We start from the raw sequence: 25332 nt of genomic DNA, 5'->3' as shown, positions 1-25332 counted from the left end.
ATCCACAACAAGTATGCATGAGATAGATTTGCATACAGAGGATACAGTGCAAGCAAATCTATCTCATGCATAATCATTGTGGATATCTTGAAAACCCAACTGACTGGATGACCCCCCCCCCCCCCCCCCAGGACTGGGTTCAGAACTACTTTATTTGAGTATTGACTATCATTGCTGTTCTGTGTTTTGAACTAATAGGTTTTACACAGCTCAGGGGTCCCTATTTAGAAGCGATTTTCATGGTCCCCATACAGGTTTGAAAATTCAGCAGTACACACACAGCAGGTACAGATGTGTCCATGAACTTTGCACCTGCTTTAAAGAGACTACAAAAAAAATTCACTACAAGGTACTCCTCCTCCTTTTCCCTACATAAAACCTTTTGAAAATTGCCCTCGCCATGTTTAGGAAACAAAGGGGTTTAAGTGGGTAGGACAAGTTTCTGATTTGTGTATGTTTGAGATGCTTATAGACATTTTGCTGTGGAGCACCTTGGAGAGGGGTGGGGAGGTGGGTTGGGAGGGCAGGGGTGGGGTGGGGGATAGCTTGATAATGTCTTGGTTCTATTGTTGCAGTTGCGTTTGTTTTATGCTGCATTCTGTTTTGAACCTAATAAAGATGATTTTTTTTTTTAAACCTGCTCAGTGGGCCAACACTGAATATACACTCTGATTGCTGCAGCACTGTGTGGTTAGTGCCAGGGTGGTTTGTGGGTGGGGTCAGGGAGGAGGTGGCAGTTATGTGGGCACCATCCATATTGAGTTCCAATGCCTGCATAGCTAAGCAGGCAGAAAAGACATGGCCTGGATATTGAATATGTGGTTTAGATTCAGCCCATGGTCAGCTCCTTTAAAGCCGCTGACCGCTGTGGGCTGAATACGGTTGGGAAAATGGACATTTAGGGGTAGAAATTCAGCCAGTACTGGTGAGCGTTTTTTTTTTTAACATCCGCCGGCATTTTTCCTGGGTATTCAACGTTGGTAATTACAAACTCGCTCCAACTTATTATAACAAATCTCTTTATTAGAAAAATGTACTATTATGCTAAACGCATAACTTATTTAAAAACAAATAATAACAATGATGCTATCTACTCACACATTCCCCATTCACTCGTAATACCTGTCTGGCGGCATTGCTTGATTTTCCCTTTTTAACATATGCCGATATTATATACAAATAATGATCTCACTTTGCTTGTATTAAATTAAATTATTATCACAGTATCAGAGTTATACTAATATCCCCCTAAACATCTTGTCCCAGCCTTCCGCATGGGTATTTCATGTTTTACAACTCCAAAGTTCTATCCGATAAGTTGTTATAATAGTCTCTGACACAGTTCTCCGTTTTAGAAAACAAAACCTTCAATCATCCACAGGTACTCGGTGAAGGACTAAGTTAGTCACTCCTAGATTTGATGTCAGCTTATTCCTTATGCAAATGTCGGTTCCCCAATGCAGGACCGCATTTCGCTCACTTCCTCAGGAGGAACCACGCATCATCTAAAACAACACAATCCCATTGTTACCCCACTACATTCTAATATTCTGATTTTAAATTTTAAACAATGCTAGATTACTAAACATTTTTTATATATATATATAAGAATCACCTACTTCAATCAATTCACACCGGCTGCATGCCTGGGCGAGACTTCTCAGCTCAGGAGCCAACTGCCATATCACTGAGACTAAATGGGGAGGTAAGACCGCCATATTTAAATCCTCACGTCGTATACCACCCCACCTACTAAATTTAAAGAGACATGCCCTCACACCCATTCTACCTCCTGATTGAGCCCCGCTGGTATCACTGTTCCCCAAGTATAAATATACCGTTGTTCAATGGATAACAGACGAGTACTAATATCACCCCCCTTGCTACTACTTAGAGGGATCTGTATCAATACCACACATCTAAGTTGTTCTATAGTGTGGTTACGTTCATCCCAATGAGCCATTAGAGGGTTCACCATTTTCTTCAAACGAAGATTACTAATATGTTCTGCTAGTCTGTTCTTTAAAGGGCGTTTCGTATGTCCTATGTAGTAAAGCCCGCACGGGCAGATAATACAGTATACTACCTGAGAACTAGTGCAGGTAGTCTTTTGTCGCAAGATAAATTCCTTGCTACTGTGGGGTATGGGAATAGATCCTGTATCCAATGAATAACGGCAGTATACACATTTCCCACAAGGGGAGTGTCTGCCTTCCCCGGTACTCAATCTTGATCTCTTTTACAATTCACCCACATTAGCTTGACGCCTATAAGCCACCTTAGGTCGTTCCCTGAATTCAGGGTGTATTGAGAGCACATGCCAATATTTGTGTATAATCCCACAGATAGTAGGAGCCTTTTGTGAAAATGGAATGACACATGCCAAAGCTTTTGAAGGGGGTCTTGGCTTTGGTAAAAATAACCATGAGCGATGGGCATAAAGGGCCCTTTTATACGCATTTTTGAGGATCCCCGATGGGTAACCGCGGGCTCTAACCTCTCAATCATAATTTTAGCCTGCTTTTTAAATTCCAAGGTGGAGGAACATAAACGTCTTAGACGCAGCAATTGTCCAACCGGTATCCCTCTCTTCAAGCCATGATGATGAAAGCTTTGATAGTGTAATAAGGTATTACGGTCGGTAGGCTTACGAAAAATAGTGGTAATAAACCCTCCATCAGCTATTCTATTAATTTTAATGTCAAGGAACTCCAATTCATTCTGAGATATTCTAGAGGTAAATTTAATATTAGAGTCCACGGTATTCAAATACCCCAAAAAGTTCCTCAATTCTGCGATGGGTCCCCGCCATAACATTACCACATCGTCAATATATCGTTTCCATGACACGATATATCTGCACCACTGAGACTCATATACATGCCTTTTCTCAAACTGAATCATATAGAGGCATGCTAATGAGGGCGCAACCGTGGCCCCCATAGCTACCCCCTTGATTTGTTTATAAAATTGATCCTCAAATTCAAAGTAATTGTGGCATACCACCCATGTCAACAATTGTCTCAGCACATCAATTTTTAATTGCGACATGTGCAGTGTCTCAAACTGGTCACAGGCTATCTGTATGGCTTTATCTTGGGGGATATTTGTATATAAAGCAACCACATCCAAGCCCACCATATAAAAATTTTCATCTACTTGGGGTTCCAGATGTTCCAACATTTGTATATAGTGCATAGAATCCCTTACGTAGGACGCCGCTTTTTTGGCCATGGGGTTAAGCAAGTTATCGATATATTTGGACAAGGGCTCCAGCACTGAGTCCCTAGTGGATACTATAGGGCGGCCGGGGGGGTCCGTGGTGGACTTATGAATCTTTGGGACAAAATAGATATATGGTATTTTAGGATATGGGTGGCATAGAAATCTTTGCTCCGCCCTTGTAAGAATACCCTCTGTAACTGCTTTACCCACATACTTCTCAATCTCAGATTGTAATTGCCTCGTGGGGTCTACATCCAGCAATATATAATATTGAGGCTGACCTAGGTGTCCCATCGCCTCTTGTTTATATTTTCCCCTGTCCATTACCACCACAGACCCTCCCTTGTCCGCCCTTTGAACCACTATATTATGATTATTAGCTAACTCCTGGATACCCCGGCGCTGTAAACCCGAGATATTACTACACTCTCTTCCCCCACTAGCTTCCATTTTGGCTATATCATGCAAAACTAGTTTTTGATAAGCTTGAATCGAGGGATCTATTGAACCAGGGGGAACCCACCTGGATTTATATCCTGTGCGTGGGAGTATCGGGTCATCCTGCGTGGCCCCCTTATTACCAAAATGTAGGCGTAATCTTAATTCTCTAAAAAAGCGATAAAGACCACGTCTGGTTTCAAAAGCATCATATCTATTAGAGGGCACAAATGATAAACCCTTAGTCAAGACCTCCTTCTGTGCTGAGGACAAAGTGTCATTCGAGATATTAATAATGTTGTTTATTTCTTGAGTGTTTTTCGGATCTTGGGTCCCTTGCCTCCTCCCTTGAGATCGCCTGGGATATTGGTCCCTTGTTCTGCTATCAGTAAAAAAGAGTCAGGTAAGCCGTCAGTTTGATCTTGAATTTTATGTGTATTCATGCTTTCAATTTTATTGCGTGCATATATTTTTTCTTCATCACCAGATGATTCACTAGAGGACATCTTGAATTGCACTTTTCTACCTCCTAATTTCCCCTTACGGGTACGGCGTTTTTTATCCATCCAACTATACACATAACCTTTGGTATAATCGTATTCATCCCTTCGAAATTTTGCAATTTTAATAGCCCTTTGATCATTTGTATACTCCTCTATTTTCAAATTATGCTCTTTTAAATTTTTCTCAAACGCTACTTTATCTTGAATACCTCGTATACCTTGCTGTTTCTGAAACAACTCATCCCTATGCCCCTGTATCTCTTCCTGTAGCGCATCGATCGTCAATAGCATAAGATCAAGGGAACACTGAGTTATGACGGTATTCCACCGGGTGACATACTGATCATTACCAAGAAATCTTGGTTCTTTAGTAATACGTAGGCCACGTAGGACCCGTTTTGCATGGCAATACTCAATCAGAGCCGCCGAGTGGAGTTCCGCCCTTATCAATGTCTTATGGACTCTGAAGACCTCATCCCAATTGCTTTCAACGTTGGGCCATATCCAGGCATTGGCATTGAATATCCAGGTTTATGTGACCAGCTGTCTCTTATGCAGTTAAGTGTGATATTCTGCGTTTAAGTGCCTTAGGGCCCTGTTTACTAAAGTGTGCTAACGTTTATATTGCATGCTAAATATTAGGGCACACTAACTGTGTAGACGCCCATAGGATTATTATGGGCATCTACACAGCGTACGCTAATGCTTAGTGTGTGCTAAAAACGCTAATACACCTCTAGTGCGGCTTAGTGAATAGGGCCCTAAGTGTCACCGTATAAACATAGGACTGGTTTTAGGCAATTAAGTGTTGAATACTGACCCATAATTGTATAAGTGCTGACTCCACCCCAAACCGCCCACAAAATAGCTGGCTTTCATTTTGGCGGTCAGTGCTGACCAGCACTAACTGGTTAAGTACCACTGAATGCCAGCATATAGTCCTGCACAAGCAATTTAAGCAGCCAGGAGCCATTCTTAGATATTTAAATTGCTTTGCATATCGATCCCTCAATTTTCAGCAACAACTTGTAATAGTCAAAACTGAAATTCTTTACTTCTTTCATCTCTGCTTTTGATTATAACATCAAGCACAAAAATAATGAGTTCTGAATTTCCAAAAACACCTGGCAGCATGCCAGAAGAATAAAAATTTCCTAGCTTGAAGATAATCTTTTTCTAAGTAATGCCATAGCACTGTAGGATTGCTGATGTCAGCTTGCCTTGTACCAAAGCAATTTACTTGCAGGCCAGTCTCAGCAATAAGATAGACCTCTATCTCTGTACTTCAGATCTGTTAATGTTAGAGAATGCAGCAATATGATTCTTTCTAGCTGGTTAGCCTCAAGCAATACTGGACAAGCTCTGAGGAGAACTACCCTCATGCCATGTTTAGCACTGGTTACTGCAATAATTGGGAGGTGGAAGGCGAAAAAAAGTCAAAAGTAAGACATGAGGCATTAAGAACACAAGAACAGCCCATATTGGGTCAGACCAATGGTCCATATAGCACAGTATCCTGTTTCCAACAGTGGCCAATTCAGGTCACAAGTACCTGGCAGAAACACAATTAGTAGCAACATTCCATGCTACCAATCCCAGGGCAAGCAGTGGTTTCCCCCATGTCCATCTCAATAACAGACAATGGACTTTTCCTCCAGAAACTTGTCCAAACCTTTTTTAAACCCAGATATGCTAACCGCAGTTACCACATCCCCGGCAGCAAGTTCCAGAGCTTAACTATTATTTGAGTGAAAAAATGTTTTCTCCTATTTGTTTTAAAAGTATTTCCATGTAATTTCATCAAGTGTCCCCTGGTCTTTGTACTTTTTGAAAGAGTAAAAAATTGATTCACTTTTACCCATTCTACACCACTCAAGATTTTATAGACCTCAATCATATCCCCATCAGCCATCTCTTTTCCAAGCTGAAGAGTCCCAACGTCTTTCGCTTTTCCTCATACAAGAGAAGTTCCATACACAGTATCATTTTGGTCACTCTTCTTTGAACCTTTTTTAATTCTGCTATATTTTTGAGATATAGCGACCAGAGCTGAATGCAATACTCAAGGTGCGGTCATACCATGGAGCAATACAGAGGCATTATAATATTCTTGGTCTTATTTTGCATCCCTTTCCTAATAATTCCTAGAATCCTATTTGCTTTTTTGGCATTGTGTTTTTTTACTTTTGCACCACTTGCACTATGAGCTGTCCGCTGCAAAAATGATACATAATGCAAATTGGCCAAGCACAGTGGTAATTTAATGGGTCAGGTATGCCTCATCAAGAACTAAAACATAACATAGTAAATGACAACAAATAAAGAATAGCACAGTCAATCCAATCTGACCAGAGTGGTGGCCAGGGTTGTACTTGCCCCCCTTTAATTCGGGTATTTATAGTCTGCTTAACCATTAAGTTTTAGGTGGAGTACAATCAACTGAGAAACAACAATAAACAGTCATTTTACAGAGAACTGAAAAGCATATAATAACTGGTTATATGATTGAAATGATATACAATAACTAGTTACACGAGTGGAGTCACCTTCGATAATTGGTTATAGATAAAGTCAAGTCAAATACGTGGTGGTAATTGTGACACGATTAAGTGCAAAAGTGGTATAGAAACTACTAAAATTATTAAAAGTGGTACCAGGATATTAAAAGAGGTCCTTAAGAAGTCTGTTATACTGAAGGTTGAGTTGTTTAGGAGTTCTAGGAAGTAATAAAAATACTCTTAAAGGTACGGTTGTGTTTAAGGTTAAAGGTTGTTCCAGAGACCTAGAGGTTGATAGGATTGAGCAATGTTTAGAAGTGGGTTATGGGGTAGAGAGATTGGCTACAGAGTATTTTTGGAAGAGCCAGGTTTTTATTGATCTTCGGAAGGACATATATTTTGAGATCTGTCTAATTTTTTGAGGAGGAGATTTCCATAGTTCCGCTCCTTTATCTCCTATTGTCATGTTGAAGGTTTTCTGTTATCTGTATTCCCATGGATTAGGTAGTGATAGTCTCATATCCTGAATGGATCTGAGTGATCTTCTTGATTGATAGATGTGAGTTAGTCTTTGTAGATACGGTGGCGGGACTGCAGAACAAACTCACGAAGGGAGGGAGGCTAGAGACGGGGCAGGGCTTTCAAATGACGCGGCTGCTGGAACGGAGGTAAATTAAAGATTTAAAGCACCAAGGGTGGCAGGGGATGGGGGCAAAGGAGAATCGCTGGACAGGGGCAGGGTGGGAGAAGAGAGAAAGGAGATGCTGGAGGAGGGGCGCGCGGGCACCAACTCATAGTCTGCAGGGGGGCGTCAGAGACCCTAGGACCGGCCCTGCCCCTCTCCTCTTTTTAGTTTTGTTTTATTCCTATTTGTTACCTTAAAAGTGGACTAACATGGCAACCACACTACTTATTCAAAATGATACTTGAAAAAGGTTCAAACAAAATTGCTAATTTGTGTTCTAATATCCTCCTAACTTTTATAGATCATTCCCTTTCCCCTTCCTCTTACCACCACTATCAAAAACTGAAAACAGCATGGTTGAAATCCTTTGTGCAGCGCTGCGTATGCTTTGTAGCGCTATAGAAATGCTAAATAGTAGTAGTAGTAGTACTGTGATCTTTAACAACCTTAACAAAATGATTGATCTAATCAGCCTATTAATATGTCACTTTGAAACAGTTGTCAAGGCCAGGGCAGGAAGTCTTCCAGACAAGCTCTAAGCAACTTCCAAGACACAGTAAATTTCAAGCATTCACTCCTCTCTGATATACTGCAAGGTCTGTGCTGATCCACAACAGTATGAGAAAGTAGACAATTTGACTATCATTTTGGATAGGGCTGAGATAATCCTGCACAACCCTTTCTCTGATGCTTTTGTTTACATTATTTTATGATCCTTCTATTCTGCTCATCATACACATTGTTTCTTGCTGTTCATCTTACAATCATTTATACAGTTGGTGATTTCAATTTTTTTTTTCTAAATCAAGTTTATGTTCTTGTCTCTTTTTTGTTTTTAATTTCCTTGCCTAAATGAATTACAGTGCACAGATTCAATCTGGTTAGACTTTTAAGTTCAAATGCCTAACACATATGGGGCCCACAACGCAATTTCTCTTTGTCTTTGACTTTTCTTTAGACCTAGAGACTGAAATACAATGCTTTTGTCTGCATCTGCTACTAAAAGCCATGCCACAGATCCCTTGTGGCTCATTAAGCACATTTATATTCAACTCCTAAAATCCTAAATAGTCCATTTCATGCCTAGCTGTGTTGTATTGATGAAAGAAACATTCTGGAGATTTCTATATTGATAGCAAGTAACTCCTTTGACTCCTGGGTAGCTCTGAAAATGTTTTGTGTGCCACTGGAGACATACACAGAATCATAAACAACAGATATTAGACAAGAAGCAAACTGACCACCAAGGTGTTATAAAACAGTGAAGCTGATTAATGTTAATCCTGAAGCAGAGGTAAATGGTTTTAAGTGTTTACAATGGAAACACAGTATGACAAAAGCTGAAAGTGCTTAGTGCAGTAACTCAGATAACCAAAACAATAGGAACAGTATTCAGCCCACAGCAGTCAGCATTTGAAAAACTGCTAACCACTGCAACTTAAATTATACCAGGCCTAAGCCTGCTACCGGCACTGAATATTTGTGCCTTTGCATGCCACCAGTTCTGGCCAGTACCCAAATAACTAAGTAGGCATAGTTAGAACTGCATTTTATGTGGTCCTACTTTATGCTGGTATTAGTTATCCCGGCACTGGTATTGAATATTTCAAGGGGCCAGATAACTTCTAGGTCTGCCCCATCTCCACCCTCCCCCACCCCCCAGATTGCCTCAGCACTAACCAGAGAGTGCCACAGCGGTCAGATTAATATTCAGTGACATTCTCCTGCTAAGTGTCACTGAAAATTAGCATTTGGGCCAGGTGACACAATTTAACTGATCAGGCAGACCAGAGAGACATAGAAACAGAAATTAAACATGAAGCAACAAGGTGGCGCCAAATGGTCAGAGGAAGCAGATTTTTTATTGGATGACCCAACAAAATATGTTTGTTTTGTATTTTATTCTAAATGTGATGTTATTTATGAAGATTTTTTTTACATTTTTGTATTCAGCATGCAATTTTAATTTATTTGTGTGTTTTTATGGGTGTAGACCCCTGACACAGGCATTTGGTGAAACACAGGCCATGTTGGGTCCTCCAATAAAATCTGCTTCCTCTGACCTTTAGGCTCCGCCTTGTAGTTCCATCTGTCGCCCACTACACTGCTACACTGCCACACCCATTATTCAACATGAATTTCAGTGTTTTTCTAATCATTATGAATATATATGATATTTTGTTTCATACAATAATGATATTTTTCAGCACTTAATGACTTTTCAGTTAAGTAATGGAAGGGATGAGGGCCACCATTGTTGGACTGTGTTTAGGGCATCAGTTGGACTTAATCCAGCCCTGACTTAGCCCCATCATTCCTGACAGCAGCAGGGAAACACAGGAGAACCTGGGCCCCAGCACCAGCACAGGAGAGCAATACAGATTACACATAAATGAATATGCTCAGGGTCACAAGGAAGGGACTTTATCATCTATGAACATATTCCATTTCCCGTGATTTTTTTTTTTACTTTATAAGCCTAGTAAGATAGGACCAAATTCTATAAATGGTGCCTTAAAAATCGGTGCCAAAAAACCATGCAGTTAATGTGATTCTATAAACTATGCCTAAAGCTAGGTGTATTTTACAGAGTATGGGCACACATCATTCTTGTGACTAAAATTTAGGTGCACCCATTTAGGCTGCCTAAAGCCAAGCCTAAATACTTACACCTAAGTTAGGCGCACATCAGGTGTATTCCATAATAGTGCGTATAGCTTTTTGAAATACACCAGCCTGTTCCACGCCTATAGCCACACCCCCTTTTTGACTGCATGCATTAGAATTTACGCGCACTGCATTATAGAATACATCTAGAAAATTGTCTCACATAGGGTCCTTTTACAAAGTAGCAGTAAGCCCAACACGGGCTTACAGCTGCCTAAAAAGGAAGTACCGCCGGGCTACCGCAGCAGCCCAGCAGTAGTTCCCACCCCCAGCGCCTCATTATATCCATCATATTTAAAAATATATTTATTTTTGTAGCACCAGTGTGTACCTGGTGGTAATCGGGCAGTGCCATGTGCTGCACGATTGCTGCTGGGTTAGCATGGGAGCTCTTATCTCCACCTCAGTGGATGGCGGTAAGGGCTCCCCCCTGAAATGGCCATGCGGAAAGTGATTCACTTCCTGCATGGTCATTTCATCAAAAAAGGAAAGACCTACCTTTTACCTGCTTCAGTAAAATGGGGCCTTGGCACTGATGCCAGCACAGGCCACCTTTTGCCACAACTTGGTAAAAGGGGCCCATAAATTCTAATTAAAGACAATTAGTGCTGCTAATTGGTTGTTAAGTGCCAATTATCAGTGCTGATTGGCTTGTTAATCAATTAAGTTGTGTGTGGAATTTGGTCATGCGGCCAAATTAGTGCGCACACTCAAAGCGCCATATATAGAATTTGAGGATAGTGTATAGTCAATGGGTTAAATCTTTTGTTTGGTATTCCTGGGAATTCAGAACTATGAAAAGATAAAACCATCAAGCAGAGAGGGCATGGAGAAAGCTAAAAGGATTATAGATAAATCAAATAGATGTGCATATGAAAAAGGTATGAAATTTCAATGGTTTAGACAATAAATAGAAATAAAACAAAACAGAGAAAAGAAAATGATACCTTTTTTATAGGACTAACTTAATACATTTTTTGAATAGCTTTCGAAGACAACACCTTCTTCAGATCAGAAATCTGATTTAGATAAAAAAGAATTACTCCTACAGCACAGATGCCACATGTAACACCATTTATGTATTATATAAAGTGGTGGAAGAGCTGTTGTCTAAACCTAATACAGTATAGATTCTACCGCTTGTGTTGTTTTTTGCCACCTTTTCTGTCAATAAGATTAAAAAAAAAAAACATCAGAGAAGAGGCTAAGAAGATTTTGACTTATCTTCACCAAATATAATTGGTACTATCACAGTTGTCTGAAGAAGTGAGCCATTAGACTGGTCTGAGAACCAGCAGTCAGCCAACCCAACACTTCACCTGCAGCGACCACCGTTCCCCAGCGGTTGAGCCCTGGGTTCGGGCGGCAAACAGGACTTAGAAGTCAGGCGGGAGAGAAAGAGGCACAGGCTCAGACAGGAGGAGAAAGCGAGGCCAGACCTAAGCAGGAGTCAAGGCAGGCAGCGTATTCGCAGTAGTCGGGTCCAGGCAGAAGTCAGGGCAGGTGGCGTTCCCGCAGTGGTCAGGTCCAGGCAGAGGTTAAGCAATTGTCAGGTCCAGGTAGAAGTCAAGCAGTAAACAAGAGGAGAAACGCACCAGTACAACCAACCAGGAAGTAGCCGAGGCAAGGAGGAAAATTAAGGTTCCTGGTTTTAAAATTAAAGCATCTGACGTCACAGTAGGTGTGCCCAGATGTAGACACGCTCAGAATATAGGCACACCAAGACATAGATGTGCCCAGATGTAGATGTGCCCAGTCTGTAGACGCACCCAGACTGTGGGCGCTCAGGAGGAAAGGAATCAGCAGCGTCATGGGCGCGTGCGTCTGCCTCCGCAATTAACAGACCAGGTTTGTGACAGGTACAATAATGATACCAGATACAGAAGAGTCTACTATGATATTTGCAAGTTTTGACCTGGTTTCTATAGAAGAGATGTGCACTATATAAAGGAAACTAAAAGCTGCAAAATATGAATTAGACACCTGATCAACAACATTTGTAAAATGTTTGCGTAAGAGGCATTCTCACAGGTATTAAATTTTATGAATGCGGTCCATCTATGTATATCTATAAATGGCCCAAAATTATAAGCCCATACCATGCAGAATGCATTAACACAGAAGTTTGTTTCAAGATCTAAGCAATGCACTCTGTACTTTCAATGTGAAAGAAAAATATAGAATATTCAAAAGGTAATTAAGAATAAGAAACCAAAAGTCTTGATAGCATAACTCTTCATACCATTGTAACATAGTAAGTGACGGCAGATAAAGACCTGAATTTAAATCAACAATGAATGTGATATTATATACTTGATCATGGTCTTTCTTTGGTGTTTCGTGGACGCAGACCATAGATGTCCGCCTGGATCAATCCTTATGTTCTAAGGAGTTGCCATCAAAGCCCGTACCAGCCTATCCAAATCTGTCTTGTCATTTGCGGGACAAAGACCATAAGAGAACATAAGAGTAGCTATACTGGGTCAGACCAATGGTCTATCTAGTCCAGTATCCTGTTTCCAACAATAGCCAAGCCAGGTCACAAGTATCTGGAAGAAACCCAAATTGCGGCAACACTCTATGCTACCAATCCCAGTGTAAGCAATTGTTTCCGCATGTCTGTAGAAGACTATGGACATTTCCTCCAGGAACTTGTCCAACCTTTTTTAAACCCTCCTATTTGTTTTTAAAGTATTTCCATGTAACTGTCTTGAATGTCCCCTAGTCTTTGTACTTTTGGAACAAGTAAAAAATTGATTTACTTCTACTCGTTCTACACTACTCAGGATTTTGTAGACCTCAATCATATCTTCCCTCAGCAGTTTCTTTTCCAAGCTGAAGAACCCTAACCTCTTTAGCCTTTCCTCAAATGAGAGGAGTTCCATCCCCTTTATCATTTTGGCTGCTCTTCTTTGAACCTTTTCTAATTCATCTATATTTTTTTGACATACAGCGACCAGAACTGAATGTAATACTCAAGGTGCAGTCGCACCATGGAGTGATACAGAGGCATTATAGTATTTTCGGTCTTATTCACCATCCCTTTCCTAATAATTCCTATCATCCTGTTTGCTTTTTTAGCTGCCACCACACACTGAGCAGAAGATTTCAGCGTATTATCTACAACGACACCCAGATCTTTTTCTTGAGTGTTAACCCCCAAGGAGGACCCTAGCATCAGGTAACTATGATTCGGATTATTCTTTCCAATTTGCATCACCTTGCATTTGTCCACATTAAATTTCATCTACCATTTGGATGCCCAGTCTTCCAATTTCCTAAGGCCTTCCTGCAATATTTCACAGTCTGCTCGTATTTTAACAACCTTGAATAGCTTTGTGTCATCTGCAAATGTAATCACTTCTCTCGTCGTTCCAATTTCCATATCATTTATAAATATGTTAAATAGCACCAGTCCAGTATTGATCCCAGCGGAACTCCACCCTCCATTGAGAGAAATGACCAATTAACCCTACCCTCTGTTTTCTGTCCAATAACCAATTCCTAATCCACACCAGGTAATCAATAGAAATCAAACAAAATAAAACATGGAAAAGAAAATAAGATGATACCTTTTTTATTGGACATAACTTAATACATTTCTTGATTAGTTTTTGAAGGTTGCCCTTCTTCGTCAGATCGGAAATAATCCACACCACTCTAATCCACACCAGAAAATTTCCTTCTATTGTAATCACCCCTCTGCGTTCCGTTGGGTAGGTGCGTAAACCCAAACCCTGATGGTTATAGTCGCGCCAGGTAAGGGTTTTGCACCTCAGAACACAGGGAGTGACACAGGTCACTAACCTCGCTGTACGCTCTCAAAGAGTGCACAGGGAAAAAAAACTACAATAGGATTCTGTTTGTGTGAGAAAGACACAAATTCAATTCAATTGATGTAATAAAATTAACATTTATTTTATAAATAGCAGATGGAAAACTTAATTAAAATTCTTTTAACAGTAAATAGTTTCCTGCTTTCTCCTCCCATTACAGGTGCTCCGGAGCTTAATTAATGGAACAATACAAATCAGATAAGTATTTCTCCCAAAATTCTAAACGTCAAACTTATCAAACTTTAACTTCAAACTGTAATCACAAGAAAAATGATACTTTGTGTGCACTTTCTATGTCTTGCAGGAACCTCTGAAGAGTGATCACCAGGTAAGTATGTATTTTAATGTTTGTGCAAAATAGTCACCCCTCAGTTGCAGCCACCACCTCCGGCTGATTTTATTCGGGATTTGTCTTGCATTGGGGCCCAAAAAGATGTTCTCCAAAAAGAATCTTTCTTCCTGCCGGGTTTCTTCACTCTACACCTCTCTCTTAATTAAATACAAATGAAGGAAAACCCTATCTCCTTAACCTTGAATCCCTCCCCTTTTACTAGGTGTCATTTAAAATGGGAATCAAATTCACTGGGCTTCCGATAACTAATAAAATGAAAATAATTTTACCCTTTTCTATACACCCCTGCTCTTACTGTAATTTCCCGGAGCTAGAGAGCGCACCCCCCATGCATTCAGCAGTATACCTTATCTCTCACTGCAGCCACTCCCTTTCCAACAAACCCAAAACTCTCCAAACTCTGCCTTCACAAGCTTCCACTCTCTCCCCAATATTCCCTATGTCACCAAACCTAGTCAATCAGTCACTTCAATTTCCTCTCACTCAACAAAATCTGCCTTTCAATCCCAGTCACTGCCACAGCTCAAAAACACAACCTCTCACTTCTGCAGTCACCCAGCGCTCTGCCAACTGCCTCACCAGCCATTACCTGGGAGACGAACGCTTGGCTTGGGATTCCGAACCCAGCCAGCCAATCCCTAGTCCTGCTCAACATTCTGAATCCTCCTGTTGACAAACGGAATGCTGAGTAGCACTGCTCAATCTCCATTTTAATTGGAAAATCCCCATAGAAGTTAATGGGAAATTCTTCAATTAATTTAAAACACCTTTAAATTTCCATCAAATGACCCCAAATTTCCCATGCCCATTAGCACTCCCATCCTCTATAAAACTATGTTATTAAAATTTAAAAATTCCAACATTTAACCCCCGCCACACAACAACCTTCCAAGATTCCAGGTAAAAATTCCCCAAAAAAATTAAAATCTATTTCAAAAATCCCCCTCTGAACCTACCCCGTCGAATTTAACTAGTTAACCCTTTCTTAACTCCTTGAAACCAGACCCCTCCCAAAAGACCCCCTTAAAATATTAAAATTCAAAAATTAACATACCACAAAAATCCCAAAAAATTCCCCGACCCCAAATCAGCAAACAGAATTCAAAAATCATTTACCGTTTAATTTCTAAAAATCAAAAACCGCATTAATACAATTTTAAAATAAACTAATTTAAATTTCGGGTCAAAAACCCCTTACCTGCTTTCCTGATCTTCCTCTCACGTGTGGGCTACCGCTGGTTCCGGCCCCCGACGTCCAAAAACAAAAATGGAAGAGAAAATAAAAAACATCCGAAGCCTGGCCCAAAATTTAGACCCCGGCTTCGGCCTACCCGGAAAAACGCGCGCTGCCGATTTGTGCATGAGGCGCGCCGCCTCATGCACACACGCGCACGTCCTGCATGCATCACCGGCCATTTTTTTAAAAGAAAAACGCTGGCATCACTGCCTTCTGCAGCGTTCCTCCGGCTGCTGAGCCGACGCCTGCAGCGCTCCTCTTCAGCCCTGTTTCACCTCTTCAGGCCCGGGAACGTGCTCCATCGCTCCTGGGCCCAGAAACTTGCCGTGCCGCCTCCCGCAGCATCTCTCTCCTCCTGACGGAGCCCTGAATGTCTTCTTACTCCCGGGGACGTGCCCAATCGCCCCTGGGAGCCAACAAAACATCGGCCACCCCTTATCATGCCCGGGGACTTCCTCAGCCGTCCCCGGGAGCCAAAACTTCAGCGCTGCCTCCTGCAGCGTCTACAGCCACCACAACGGCCCCCAACAATACCGGCACTAAAAAAAAACGCAACGCTGCCCCAAGCAGCATCTCCCTGGCCACGTTCCTCTCCCCCTGGCCCACACTGACCCCAAATCACCCCAGCAGACGCCTTATCACCTTAGCCACCTCATAAAAACCATCTAATGGCCCCGAAGCTGGCACTGCGCCCCAAGATGATTCCCCAGGTAAGTATTAATTTTTAATTTTTTAAATATTAATCCTATTAACCCTATGTTACACTATGCCATGAGTTAATATTCACAGATAGCCGATTATGTTTAAACCAGCTAAAGATATTCCAGGTTTATATATGGCCCGATGTGGCCACTTACAATAGCCAGCTATGCAAGGAATATTTGGAGATAGCCTGCTATATTGCGTGATATAGCTGGTTATCTCCTAGCCACTAACCGGGAATATTCAGCAGGGGATAGCCAATTATCACCCACTGAATATCGCCGGATAGCTGGTTAAATGCCATTTACACATCATCAGGACAAAGTTGCTTATTTTAAAATTTTTGTTTCTTATTATTTCATAAGGATATTAAAATGCTCCATGCAAAAACAGTTGCTTCCAGAGAAGCTCTGATGCCATAATGAACTGTATTTTTAGGCTATTGTTCTTCACCCTTCCATTATTTGCCTCAACAGATGTCAACCCTATTATCTTTACAAGCCAGTATCTGTCTAGTAAAGAAATAAAATATAAAAGGAAGAAAAATACAAAGTAAATGATAGAACCTTCCTCTTCTTCTGGGTGACATACTTGACTTCGGCTTTTTGTCTACATACAATAAGGCTGGGACCATAATGGAAGGAATGCTTACTGACCTTGGAAAAGAGACCCTGGAACAGTATGAAGTTATCATGCCTCAGGCCAAGTGAAGAGTAAACTGGAAGAGCCATTTTCTAAGCAGTACCTTGGCTTACCACTTTTTCTGAAGGATCTGTTGTTTTGCGCATCTGCACAGTGCCTGGAGATCACAGGGATATGCAAGGGCAAAACTCCAGGGGTATGCAAGGTGAAAGCACCAGGAAGAAAGAAGGATGGTAACCTAGACAGAATAGTAATTACAGCCAAGCAATGCATCTTGGTGTTAAATTCAGTAAACCAGTGTTGAAACTGAGTATGTATCTCCATCTTTATATACTGCAAAAACTTCATTGGGGGAAAAAAAAGTATATTGTGGTTTTTAATGAAAGGGAGGAGAAAATGGGAGACAGAGCACCTGGAATGTGTCTGCTGTGGCAGATTTTCCCTTGCATGCTCTTTCAAACTAGTCTTTGCAGAGTGCAGCAAAATACCAGCTCTCATACAGTGCAATGATAATTAGTGGTTCTGTTCAATGGCATTTCTGCAGCTGTCCCACTACTGTTTCCTAGTAGATTGGAATGCCATAAAGACTGTAGAAAAGCCTCAGAAAATGCTGCTGGTTTGGACTGTAACTGTACTTCTCTTGCTATTTCCCACTTTCTTAAGGGGGGGATGGGTAAAGCCAGTTTTAAATAAGATCTTAAGTAATAAAGTCATTTAGCTGCAATCATGCAATTAGAATTCTGTGGATAAGAAAAAAAAAAGGTTTCCCAAAGACATGTTTGAATTTTGTATAACATGCAACAGTTTCCAAATGTCACCCATATGTTTGAAGTCTGTTGCTATGTTGAATGAAAATGAATCCTAGACTTCTCAGAAATCACACAGTACATCTGAGTCATTTGTTTAAAATGAAATACTCCTGATTGTAAAGTTTAACCCAATATTTCTCAAGCTTGTTTTATTCAGGCAGATATCTGATTAAGGTGTCTTTTTTCTAAGCTGCAGTAAGCACTAAGGGGGCCTTTTACAAAGCTGCGCTAGCGTTTTTAGGTTGTGGTAAAAAATCAGCTGGTGGTAAATGCTGAGACTCCCATAGCTGGGCATCTCAGTGTTTACCACCAGCTTAATTTTATTGTGAGCTAAGAATGTTAGTGCAGCTTTGTAAAAGGCACCCTAAGGGCTTATCGTGGGGCGCTAAGATGGCTCACAGTTTCAAATGTGCACGTGCCACCCATTCGCTAAAAATATCTGTTTTTGGCCAAGGAGGCATGTCTGGGGAGTAGAGAGTGAATGCTTCTGTGCTAATCAGTTAGTGTGTTGGTAATGTCATGCTGATTAGCTCATGAGCCCTTTCCACCTACAATATAGGTGGCAGTAAGGGCTCACACGATAATTTTTGTTAATGGCTGCATGCTAATGGCCAAGTGCAAAACAGTAGAGGAGACCCAAAGGAAAGAACCACTCACAGATGGTGTCCAAATTGTCTTTATTGATTCTTCCAAAAAAAAAAATTTTTTTACAGCAAAGAATGCGACTAAATCTATGCACATCTATTTACACCAATGAAAAGTTGACATAAATCCCTGTGCATAGATTTACGCACACTGGTCCATATTTTATAACAATACATGTAGATTTTGGAACACCCACAAAACAACCATTTTCATGCCCCTAAGCATGCCCCTTTTTGCCTGCATGCATTAAAATTTAGGCATAGTACATTACAGAATAAACTTAGCAATGTACGCATATAAATTCTAATTTTTGCCAATTAGTGCTTTTTATTGCTTGTTAAGACTTGTTAACAATGCTTAACAGCTTATTAAAACAATTAATATAGGTACGTAGTTATAGATTTACATGCACAACCATGCGTAACTCCAGGTGCACTATATAGAATCTGGGGGTAGGTGAGAATATCCTTCTGGGTCTACTTTTGGTTACGATCCAAGCATAGGGACTGAACTGTGAGCTAATGGTTCCATTTTTACATTTGACTGAAACAGAAAACCTGTTTAACATGAAGGGTTAATGCTCTGCCACTGGACTCCACCTACTAAAACAAAAATAAACTATGGCTGGCATATAAACTAAGGTGAGTCTGTTACAACCGCTACTTTGCATGTTAAATATTTTATAAGAGAGATGCAGATTCTGATTCTGTTAGAACAATGAACCAGAGTCTGGTGTTGAAAGTCTTATGTTTGTAATGTGAATTAATCTTAATACTATGTAGAAAAACTGCTGATCTGGCACTGTACGTGTTTGGTGATACTGAAATAGGAAATGGAGGAGACAGAATAATATAGAGCACAGGTCTTTCTCTGCCATCATCTCCCTAAGATAGCAAGAACACTCCACCTGTATAGCCCAAAAAAATCATCAACAACATTTTAAACTGCATGCAATATTCAATAGACAATGTAAAACTTTATAATGAGGTGTCACATGCTAACTATACTAGCAGCCCTTAACCAATCAAACTGCCAAATTTTATGGTTGGCCTACAAATATGGCATTGCAGTAGTCCAAGACTGATAACACTAAAGCCTGAACCCCTGCACACAGATCATCCTCAGGCAAATAATATCACAACCTACACCGCAAGCATGACTTGAAGTATGCCCAAGTAACTTTGGCCACATGCATCTTCAGAGATAAGGAGGTATCCCCAAGATAACTGACTTCATCCTTCATAGCCCATTCTTTGACCTTTACTCCTTTCAGTCTTAAAATACTTTTCTTATTAACCCTCCAGTTCACCTCCAGATGGTTTATGTATTACCCAAGTTTAATGATAATATATTACTCTTCAATCACTCCCCCACCACACCCAACCCAACCATAAGCACCTCTTCAATCTCAATTTCAATTTCCATCACTGAAACCACTAACAGAATATTTGCAAAAATCCCCTTACCCCTTAATAAAACACCTAAAGGTTGTAGATGGATATTAAACAGGGTAGGCAATAGATGACTCCTGTGGAACCTCTGAAGTCAGATATTACCATACAGAGACCTCCTCCCCCTACCAGATCTGCTGAAACCAGTTTCTCAAATAGGATTCAAACCAGGCAGCCATTTGAATACTATAATCCATCTCCTGCAGTTACTGCATCAAAATCAAATAGCCTTGGGTGTCAAATGTTTACAAGATACCTAGAGACCACCACATATGACAACCCAGGATCCAAACCACAATGCAGCTTAACAAGCAAAGAAATTAATAAGGTCTCCATACTCCATCCTCATCTAAACTATACCTGGCTAGAATAGAGAACCTGAGAAGATTCCAAACACTCCTGCAGCTGTACCAGACTAGCCACCTCCAACAACTTGGCCAAGAAAGGTAGACTAGAGACAGGTCAATAAGACAGATGCTGATAGACTTCTAAGAAGGTATTTTTCAACACCAAAGTAATTTAAAGATGTTTAAACCCACCACAACAATAATGGCTTTTCAGTTTGCCATACCTTTTTTCAGTTTTAGCTCAAAGTGAGTTACATTCAGGTATAGTAGGAACTTTCCTGTCCCTGAAGAGCTTACTATCTCAGGATCAATTCTATAACTTGGAGCCTCAAGTTATGCACCTCAGTGCTACACATTAAGCGACAATTCTATAATGGTATCTTGGTGCCAATATTCCATTATTGAATAGTAATGTAAGTCAGCATTGATGCATCTACATTTAACTGTAACCACATACGCCAGATCTATGGCTGGCATAAGTTGGTGCACCTAAGTCCACCATGCAGTATGCATAACTTATAAGTTATAACTATAAGTTATAAGTGTAAGTTGGTGCCATACCCATGGACTGCCTGTGTACGCATCCACCAGCACTTACATGCAACCTTATAGAATATCATATAGTGCATTTGTCATGTAAGTGGTACTAACTGGTGCATTTATGCACACAAGACACAGGTAACTGCATACACCCAGTTATAGAATTGCTTTATAAGTTTGTACCTGAATCAATAGAGGGTTAAGCAACTTTCCCAAGATCACAAATCTGCAGTGAGATTTTAATTGGGCATTCCTGGATCTCAGTCCTGCTCTAGGCTACTCCTCTACTCTGATAATCAGTTCATCAAGACACTCAGCAATGTTCACCTTCTCCACCTTTATCAAAGTAGTTGGGCAGGTGCCTAGCCCACACTTGGATGATGTATGGCTCCTCAACAACTCAATAACAACTTCTACCTCCACCCTCCTAAAGGAGGGCACTCCCCAAAACCAGCTTCCTCCACCTGAACTACCTCTTTCTCAACAACACCCAACTTAGCCCAAAGATGATTAACTTTCCCAGTCTGCAACTAACTCAAAACGGAGGGATCACACAACAGTGAACACCCAGAACCTGATTTATTATTAGCACACTATAGGGAGCTGGGGAGGGGGAGGGGTGATAAGGGCAGTGTTAGATTGGCTAGTTAGAATCTTTTGTTGCATAAGGAATGGAAAGTTCAGGTGAATGGGGAGTTTGCTGAAACTTTTAGATCCAGATGTGGGGTACCTGATAGTTCTTCCCACATTTTTATTTAATGGTTTTTCTATCCTCTTCGGGTACATTAATCAGATCTTTTGTTTTTCTAAGTTACATCTGTGCAGATAGTATTGAGATCCTGATCCTGTCAGAGAAGTATTGTGAGAAGGCATTAAGTAATTTTAATTGCTGCCTAGTGGAGTTGAACAACTAGGAGTAAGCTTGTTCTGACATCCAGAAAATGGAAATTATTTGTCTAGGTGCCAGGATTGAGGACAGTTATTGAATTGTCTTGAAAAATTCATACTTTTGGAGTTCTCATTGATGACTCTGTGACTTTTTAGCAACAGATTAGTTCAGTGAGGCCCCGTGTTTATTATAAATTGAAGTTAGTGTGACAACTACATGTTTTTTTAGGTGCTTCAGCTATCTAAACTTCCAACTCTTCCTGGGAGCTTAGCAGGATTGATTTTATTTTAATTTACTTTTTTGCAACACTCATCATTTCTCCTGTAACACTGCACCTGCATACAAAAATCATCCAAATCCAAACTTTGCTCATATCCTATCAGTCACATTTTAAAAGTGGTATCTTTTGCACATATTGCACCCAATTCTATAAATGGTGTCAAAAAAGTGTTATTCTATAAACAGCGCTCAAAGTTAGGTGCTGTTTATAGAATAGCACTTAATGCTGGACTCTGTGCCTAACTTTAGGCTCAAGAATTTACACCAATTAAACCCTGGTGTAACTCCTCATGCCTAAATTACACACACATCCCCCTTGTTCTATAACACCAGGCATAAATTGCAGGAACACTCCCAATCCGTCCATGACCCTCCTATGGCCATGTCCCCTTTTGGAACTACGTGTAACATTTACACATGGATCCCGAGGCCTAAAAATATGTGTGTAAATTTTAATTAATGACAATTAGCACTGATAATTATTTGCACACAATTATCGGCATTAATTGTCTTGTTCAATTAAATTGCATGTGGAAATTGGGCATGCACCCAAATTTCCACATGTAATTTTTAGCGCCATATATAGAATTAGACTGATTATTAATAAACACAAATATTACATTCCTGAAATGATGCATTTGATGTGACCTCTTTTTTTTCAACCCCCTACCCCTTCTTCTAAACCCTCCATCCCCAAATATGCTACCAAAAACACCCCATGAATTGAACCAGGGAACCCAGAGAACAAGATTACAAACCATAGCTAAACATTTTGTAATCATATAGGCTTAATTCAATCTATCTCTGTGGTAAGGTCCTCCCTATATCATCCAGTTTTTAATGCATTATGCTCAGCGCAGACCATGGGAGGCAGCCCAGCTACCCCCCATTATCTGAATATCGACCCCCATATGACCTATCGAGTCTGCCCATCTATGCCATCTATTCTTCCTATCACTCCCTCAGAGATCCGATGTGCTTTTCCCAAGCTCTCTTAAATTTAGATACTGTTTTTGTCTCCACCACTTCCACCGGGGGGCCATTCCATGAATTTACCCCCTTTCCATGAAGAAGTATTTTCTCGGGTTCCATCTGAGTCTGTCCCCTTTCACCTTCATCCTTTGCCCCCTCATTCCACAGCTTCCTTTCAGTTGAAACAGACTTGCCTTATGTGCATTTATGCCACATAGGTATTGAAAAGTTTCTATCATATCTCCACTCTTCTGCCTTTCTTCTACAGTAAACAAAGGGGCAGACGATCTGCAAACTCCAAGATGGAAACTGTACAAAGCAGATCGTAGATAAACCAAAAAATATATTTATTGATATAGTAAAAATCAAAATAAAATATGCATACAGTAGATAGCCCGACACAGGCCGTGTTTCGCCCGACTGGGCTGCTTCAGGGGCTAAGAAATAATAATAAATAAATAAATATATAAATAAAAATCATATAACAATAGTATTGTAAGAAGATATCATACAAATCATATAACTTCTTAAAGACAACAAAATTAATATAACTTCTTAAAAACACCAAAATTAATAATAAAATAATAATAAAATCCCACAATATTCAAATTATGATAAAATCCCACAGTACTAGAATTGTAAGAAAATATATATATATATATGTGGTAAAACAATAATAACTACTAATATATCTGCGACATATATATACATATATATTACAGAAATGCAAAAATATATTTTGTACCAACATCTAAAAAGGACACATAGAAAAACAAAGATAATTTCTAATTATGAACTCAAAAATACCATATGCACCAGACAGCCATCTTTTACAATATACCATACAAAACACCCACCTAAAAAAATGATTCCTCATTACCAAGCAAGGGATATGCTTTGGAAAAAGCAACTATAAATACAAAAGGAAAGAGAAAGAAAAAATGATGAAAGAAATAACATATAATGAAAAGATCTCTTAAAAAATGTATATATAAAAAAGACTCACGTGTATGAACAAAATCTTTAAAAAACGGCTCATTCAGAGATATAAAAGCAAAGGATTTGTAAACCTGCATGAAATAAAACTTGAATGTAAGAAAGACTGTTTGAGGCAGACGGACAGCAACTGCATCGGGGGACAAATACATCGGGGGAATACTATGGAAGGCTATATTATTAAGCATAGGTCTTCTTACTTAACTGAAAGGGGTTAAATCCCAAGCCGTGAACCTCCGTGGTAGTATAACAGCGTCTGCTATCGGGAGTATAGTGACTATGTTAACCTATTTTAAAGCGATGCCCCGGTGACGCATTATTTTATTTAAACCGGGCTTAGTGTCGAAAGGTATAGATCCCGTGTTATAATTGTGAAAAAGTAGAAGTAGTAGTCAAGGAAAAGTAAATAACACTTACCTAGAATCGTATGAACAGTCTCTAAACTCTGAGTTTGCCGAAAAAGCTACGTCGAAGAACCGGAAGTGTATTTAAAGGGAAGTGGAGGTCAAAAGTCAAAAGTCAAATGTTATGTTCTAAAAATATTCATTATTCCGAATGCAAGTCATGAATAAAGATCACCCATGAATAAGAATATTAATAAGTACTTATATTAAAAAATACTAACGTTAGAAGGACATAGAGGTATAAACAAATAGGCAGGCTTAAAGAATAGCCAATCAGAATGGCCGCAATGACTCAAACAAACGGGTCATAATTTGAACCGAAAAAAATATATACATGTGTAAACTAAAAGAGACAACTTATGTGGTGGAAAATTTAATACAAAAGTCAATGGACACCACGAAAAAAAAAAAAAAAAAGGGGGGGCCACGAAAAAAAGGGGGTTATCTCATATTTAAAAATTTTTTTGGCAGCCACGGAGGTAGGGGTTAAAGGTCATCTTGTTTACTTGCACATGTCTATTTAATTAATGGGAAGGCACAAATCGTCACTATGTTAACAGACAAATAAAATGGGGGACAATATAATAAATAAAATAAATGGATAAGGAATAAAAAAATATATATAAAAATATAATATAAAAAGAGAAATAAAATAGTAATAGTGATAATAATAATAATAAACAACCAAGGGGCACTGGAGATTAAATAAAAAATCGAAAATAATATGGTATAGTATATTGTATATTATAAAGATGGATGTCTAATGTACCTACTTGTATTTAAAATCATAAAAATACAGAATAATCCGTTTCACCATTTAGACCATATGGATGGAGGGTATTTAACATGAAAATAAATTCTTGTTCTTTCCGTAATAGATACATATCAGTCGGTCCACCTCTCCATTTGCTTTTATATACAAAAATTGCACAGAACCTATAGTCATCAAATTTATGACCTAATGATATTGAGTGTTGTACTAGTGGTTTGTCTATTTGTTTTCGTTTAATTGCACTTCTGTGTTCAATAATTCTAGTATTAAGTTTCCTTTTTGTTTTTCCCACGTACACTAATTTGCAAGGACACATAGCAATATATACAACGTTGCTAGTTTGGCAATTTGAAAAATGTCGAAGATGAATGTCTCTATTTGCTGATGGTATATAGAGATTCTTGGTCTTAGTATTAACTTTACAAACTGAACATTTCCCACAA

The 25332-nt window shown here is 39.7% G+C and overlaps 1 long non-coding RNA gene across 1 annotated transcript; it reads left to right on the top strand.

The window, feature by feature from the left end:
- Positions 1 to 3807: 3807 nt before the first annotated feature.
- On the top strand, positions 3808 to 22792 carry LOC115473866. The gene is made up of 3 exons (XR_003942768.1): positions 3808 to 3818; positions 20146 to 20151; positions 22670 to 22792. It is a non-coding gene; the product is annotated as an uncharacterized LOC115473866 (long non-coding RNA).
- The last annotated feature ends 2540 nt before the right edge of the window (positions 22793 to 25332 follow it).

The sequence above is a fragment of the Microcaecilia unicolor genome, chromosome 7 (genome assembly GCF_901765095.1).
Source record: "Microcaecilia unicolor chromosome 7, aMicUni1.1, whole genome shotgun sequence".
NCBI classification, from domain to species: domain Eukaryota; kingdom Metazoa; phylum Chordata; class Amphibia; order Gymnophiona; family Siphonopidae; genus Microcaecilia; species Microcaecilia unicolor.
Note: the sequence above shows the minus strand (reverse complement) of the source record. Positions and strands in the feature narration are given on the sequence as shown.